Below are 6,317 nucleotides of genomic sequence, written 5' to 3' on the forward strand. Positions count from 1 at the left end.
CTAAAAATAAAATTAATTAATTACAAGTTAGAATCAGGGTCTGAGGGCATAGCTCAGTATCAAGTGACGTGTATGGCCCTGGGTTCAATCCCCGCTTGGCAAAAATTAATTAAAAGCACCATGTGGTGGCTCACATCTGTTACCCCAGCACTCAGAGGCTGAGGTAGGAGAATCTGCACAAGTTCAAGGCCAGCCTGACCTATAGAGTGATTCCCTGTGTAAAGAAAAACAGAAGTAAAATTCATCAATTACAAATCAGAGTAGGGTACAGAAGTGCTGCTGGAGTCAGGATAGGACAGATCTTTCCCTACTACTCAGCATCTTGGGCCATTTCGATAAAAGCGAATTCCCCTTTGCAACCTCTGAGAGGCAGAACAATGCAAATGATGTGTAGAAAACAGTGAAAATGAAAGCAAAATCCCAAACCACTCAGAATCCCTATCATTCGCAATCACCACACATACATTTGGCGTGTTTCCTTTCAGACATTTTCCTGTGTAAATGTGTGTACACACATATACTTCACAAAATGAAGTTATGAGGGCTGGCTCAGCTGGTAACGCCCTTGATGCCAAGCCTAATGAATGACCTAAGTGTGCTCTCTGGAACGTACGTGGTAGAAAACGGCTCCTGAAAAGTGTCCTTTTATCTCCACGTGTACTGTAACACATGTGCATGCACACATAAACAAAAAATTAATAAAATGTAGTAAATTTAAAAATATAAAAATTGGAATAGTACAAGGCATTTTTGTGACATATAATGTATGTGATGGGTGTGTGTGTGGCATGGGGTATGTGTATGTACAGTGTGCATATGTACTGTTTGTGGTGTGTGTGTATATATAGTGTATGTGTTTGTGGTGCTGAGGACCAAACCCAGACTCTCAGACATACTAGTTACTGCTGAGCTACAAAGTAAACCTACTTAAACTACATTATAACTTACGTGAACTATGTCCATGGTTTGTTTGTTTCAATTTCTTATTACAAGAAAGTTTCTGTGAACATTTTATCCATTTATTTGCATATCTGTCAATTTTTTTTCTTAAATTTAATTTCTAGGGGCTGGTCTCCTTAAGTCCTGCAGGAATGTGGTATATATACATACAGGTAAGTAAAAAACTTGTACGATAAAAATAAATTTTAAAAAATTTACTTGCTTCTGTCTAGAAATTTTTTCTTTTTCTCTTCTTTTCTTTTTTTGAGACAGTGTTTCTCTGTCTAACTACCCTGGCTGTCCTGGAACTCGCTTTGTAGACCAGACTGGCCTCTAACTAACTCACAGAGATTAAAGGTCTGCACCACCACTGCCTGGTGAAAAATAACTTCTAATAACATAGTTGGACAAAAGGGTTATAGCGCTGGTGGGATCATCTGTATGCTGTTTTCCGTCGCTTAGTTTTTCTTGCTATTTTAAGCCCAAGATTATAATCTATTCCTATGTTCAAATTTTGCTTCCATGTTAAGTGGTAATGGGTATATGCAGTTATAGCTCATTTCGTTCGGCACCTTCCTTGGCACGAGGCCCTGGTTTGATCATCTATACTCACACCAGGCAGCAGCAACACAAACACATATGTTCCCACATTTGAAAGCCAAATCTACCCAAACACCAGTATGAATCATAATCAACCTAAAATGTCACACCCATTAAAGGTAAGGGACTATCCCCAACTGTCATTTCCTGATGAGTAAGGAAATAAATTACAGTAAAGGGAAGAAAACCTTCAGTGGACTCTTTAGGGGAAATTTCCCATTTTATGGTGCCCAAGAAAAAGCGTTTTTCTAAAAATGTAGCCGTTGTTATTTTAAACTGAATCAACAGCCAGGTGTAGTGGTACATGCCTGTAATCCTTGAGGCTGGAAGATCATGAGTTCAAAGCTAGTTTGGAATACAATGTGTTTCAGGTCAGCTAGGGCTATATAATGAGAGGTTATTTTAAAACAAAACAAACAAAACCCACCAAAAAACCAAAACTATCATTTTGCCAGGCACAGAGAGAGCTTCATTGCTCTCCTATGTATTGAGAGGCAAAGGCAAGATGATCACTTGAGTCAAGGAGTTCAGGGCCAGCCTGGGAGACAGAGAGATGTATATGTGTGGTATGTGGTGTGTGTGTACAGTGTGCGTATGTGTTGTTTGTGGTGTGTGTGTGTGTGTGTGTGTGTGTGTGTGTGTGTGTGTATGGTGTATGTGTTTGTGGTCTCATCTTTAACATCGAAGTGTCTAGCTGAAAATGTATTTCTGTACTATTTGTTAGTCTTACGAATATTGTTTTTAACATGGCTACATTTTACTTTAGAGGTTACAAAGGGACTCTTCACCTTTTCCCACAGACTCACATAAACATCTAGCTTAAGAAAGACTGGCTAAGGGCGGGAGTGGAGCTGCTTCTCCCTGAGTTTTCAGTGACAGGTCTCTTCAGCATACCATCACCATCTTGTGGAGTCCTGCCACGTTACTGTTAAGACCTCAAAGCTTGTGAAATTGAGGCCTAAGGCCAGTCTCCTCCTAGTGACTCCCCTGTGAGAGAGAGAATTATACAGCGCCAGCCAGCCAGCCAGGCAGCCAGGCACACCAGTTCCCACCCTCTGCTGAGATGGCATCTCTGTGTTTACTCAGGATTCTAAAATACTCAGTTCAATAAGTAAACAAACCAGACAGACTTAATCCGAGCAGTGTTACTATAAGAAGAACGGTTCAGTTTTGCTTTTGAGCTAAGTCTATTTTATTCTTTTTTCGAGACAGGGTTTCTCTGTGTAGCCCTAGTCATCCCGGAACTTGCTGTTGGCCAGGCTGGCTCTTGAACTCAGGGATCCACCTATCTCATCTCCAGAGTGCTAGGATTAAAGGCATAGACCTCCAAGCCCAGCTAGCTAAACCTATTTTAGTACTTTCTTTTTATTTTATTTTTCATAAACTGGATGGACTGGTGCAGATGTGCACACTCCTAGCACTTGGGAAGAAATAATAGGAGGATCAGAAGTTCAAGGGCTTCCTCAAAAAATTTAGTTTAAAACCTGCTTGGAGCAAGGCTGTGGTGATGCATGCCTTTAATTCCAGCACTCAGGAGGCAGAGGCAGAGGCAGGTGGATCTCTGAGTTCAAGGACAGCCTGGTCTACAGAGTGAGTTCCAGGACAGCCAAGACCGCTACACAGAGAAACCTTGTCTCGAAAAAAAAAAAAAAACAAAAAAAACCCAAAACCAATTACTCCCCCCCTCCCCCCCAAAAAAAGCCTGCTTGGACTACATGAGACTGCCTTTAAAAAAAAAAAAAACAGCAAAAACCTATGCCCATACATTGTAGAGGAGTGGAGTTCCCCAAGTTCTCTGTTTTAGAAGTTGGAGTTTCCTCCCCCACGATTTTATTAGGCTTTTGTAAGATGTTCTTTCATCTCCTTATTCCTCCGTCTCTACAGTCCTCAGGTCTCTCCTTCCGGGTACTCGGTGCCGTTCTCGTGGCGTCCTGACTGCTGTCACTCTCCTCCTAGCAGGCCCCGCCCCCTCTGCCTGCTCCTTCCTTCTTCATCTCCTCCCCTTGCTAGTGCAGCAGCTGACCTCATCCTGCCTGCTGGCGAGGTCCTTCCAGGACACAGCTCCCTGGTAACCCTCAACCGGCAGGAAGTAACTAAATCCAGCCTTCTCCAGAGCCCCTCCGCGTTGGAGGGGAAAGGTCCCAACAAACCAAAGGCCCGCCTTTATTTCTCTAAGACATGCTTTCTGATTTAATACCTCTCCCCCGTTTGCTGTGGTCTGTTTGCTTTTTTCCCTTTTCTCCACATAAATACACACTTTCATGGGAAGTGTACCCAAACGTTTTCAACATTCATCTTTCCTTGCCCAGACTCTCATTAGCATAGGGAACTTACCAGGGCTTTGAAGTTGACAATCAGATCTCCTAAAAATCCAGTTGATACATGGCAATTAGAGGACATGGAGGTTCAGGATAAAATATTTGTCATTATTTTGGGAAGTGTTGTCTATTTCTAGATGCTCAGAAAACTCTTCCCTGTAGAAATCAGCATCCCATCAAAATCGATTTTATAATGCCAAGTATGTATACACAGAAAGGGGGGGGGGAGAGAGAAGAGAGTGTGACTCTCAGTTTATACTATTCTATGCATTTCCCACTGTGATTATAAAAACAACCATCAGAATCCTCCATGCCCAATGTCCTAGTTTACTTTCTATGGCTGTGATAAAACACTGCCCAAAAGCAATCTGGGAAAGAAAGAGTTTATTTCACCTTACAGTTTATATCCCATCATGAAGGGGAATCAGAGCAGGAACTCAAGGCAGGGACCAGAGCAGAACCACATAGGAATGCCGCTCCCTGGCTTGCTCAGCTTGATTTCTTATAGGAACCACCTGCCCAGAGGTGGCACTGCCCAGGGTGCACGGGGGACACATCACTCATTGATCAAGGAAAATGCTCCACAGACGTGCCCACGGGCCAATCTCATGGACATATATTCTCACTGGAGATTCCCTCTTTCCAGATGACTCTAGCTAATGTCAAGTTGACAAAAGAAAACCCTAACCAGCATAGCAAATTAGTAGGAAAAACATAACACAGTATGTCCTACTAGATAAAAATGTCCTTGCTTATTCTAATATATTTCCATGGTAGAAAAATCCACAAATCAGAACAATAAAATCTTTGCACCCCGAGCTAATTAAGCACCACTGGCATTTACTGTCTTTTGAGCATATCTAAATTTGACTTTAATTTTAGAGGACACTTTATATAAAACCCAGAGGGTATAAAAGGGCAATAATAAAGCAGGAGAGATGGCTCAGCAGTTATGAGCATGTACTATACTGTGAGGAAATGGGTTGGTTCCTAGCATCCATATTAAGCAGCTCGCAATTGCCTGTAACTCCAGTTCCAGGGTATCTGATGCCCTCTACTGGCTCCTGCTGGTACCTGCACGTATGTGGTGCACGTGGAGACAAGCAGGCACACACACAGGTACACATAAAAATAATGAATCTTTTAAAAAGAGATAAAGAAGGATGGCATCTCCCCCTCCCTATCCTCTTGTCCTCCTCAGGGTCCTCTCTTAGCAAGTGGCCACTGTTTCCAGCTTCTACAGAAGGAGTCTTCTGGAGACAGATGGTCAATTTCATGCTACATACAAAGGTTTTTTGTTTGTTTGTTTGTTTGTTATTTTGAGACAGAGTTTCTCCATGTGGCCCTGGAACTCTCTATTTTAGACCAGGCTGACCTTGAACTCACAGAGATCCATCTGCCTCTGCCTCCTGGGTGCTGGGATCAAAGGCATGTCATTGTGTTTGGCTCACAGAGTTTTAATGGTAGTTTTATATGCATGCTATTCAAACTTTTCTTTCTCTTTTCAATTTTTAATTTTTGTTTTGTTTTTCGAGGTAGTCTGTATAGCCCTTGCTGTCCTGAAACTCACTCCATAGACCAAGCTGGCCTTTAACTCAGAGATCTGCCTGCCTCTGCCTCCCAAGTGCTTGGATTAAAGGCATGCACCACCACTGCCTGGCTTTGTATCTTATTATTATTATTATTATTATTTTTTTTTTAAGATTTATTTATTTATTTATTATGTATACAATATTCTGCCTGCATGTGTCCTTGCAGGCCAGAAGAGGGCACCAGATGTCATTATGGGTGGATGTGAGCCACCATGTGGTTGCTAGGAATTGAACTCAGGACCTCTGGAAGAGAAGTCAGTGCTCTTAACCGCTGAGCCATCTCTCTAGCCCCATCTTATTATTATTTTTTAAAGATTTATTATGTATACAGTGCTCTGTCTGCATGTATACCTGCAGGCCAGAAGAGGGCGCCAGATCTCATTACTGGGAATTGAACTCAGGACCTCTGGAAAAACAGCCAGTGCCCTTAACCGCTGAGCCATCTCTCCAGCCCTGTATCTTAATTTTAAAGACAGGATCTTTTATTGAACCTGGAGCTTGTGTTTCCTGTGCTGGACTTACAGTTGGCAGAACCGTACCTGGGTTTAAGTAGGTGCTGAGGTTCCCGAACCCAGATCTAGAGGCTTGCAGGGCAAGTCATTTACCGCCAAGCTACTTCTCCAGCTTTCTCAGTTTTATTTATTTATTATTTTTTTTTAAGAGGTGGGGGTCCTGAAGGATCCCACGCTGCTCTTAAATCTGCTATACAGCTGAGGATGAATTTGGGTTTCTGATCAGGCCTCTGGAGTGCTAGATTACAGGCGGACCCCGCCACGTCTGGCTTGAGTTCTCAGTGACTTATTTTTCTTTGCGACAGGGTCTCCCTATGCAGCCCAGGCTGGCTAGAACTCGCTATGTAGACCGAGCT

The sequence above is a fragment of the Peromyscus maniculatus genome, chromosome 7 (genome assembly GCF_049852395.1).
Source record: "Peromyscus maniculatus bairdii isolate BWxNUB_F1_BW_parent chromosome 7, HU_Pman_BW_mat_3.1, whole genome shotgun sequence".
NCBI lineage: Eukaryota > Metazoa > Chordata > Mammalia > Rodentia > Cricetidae > Peromyscus > Peromyscus maniculatus.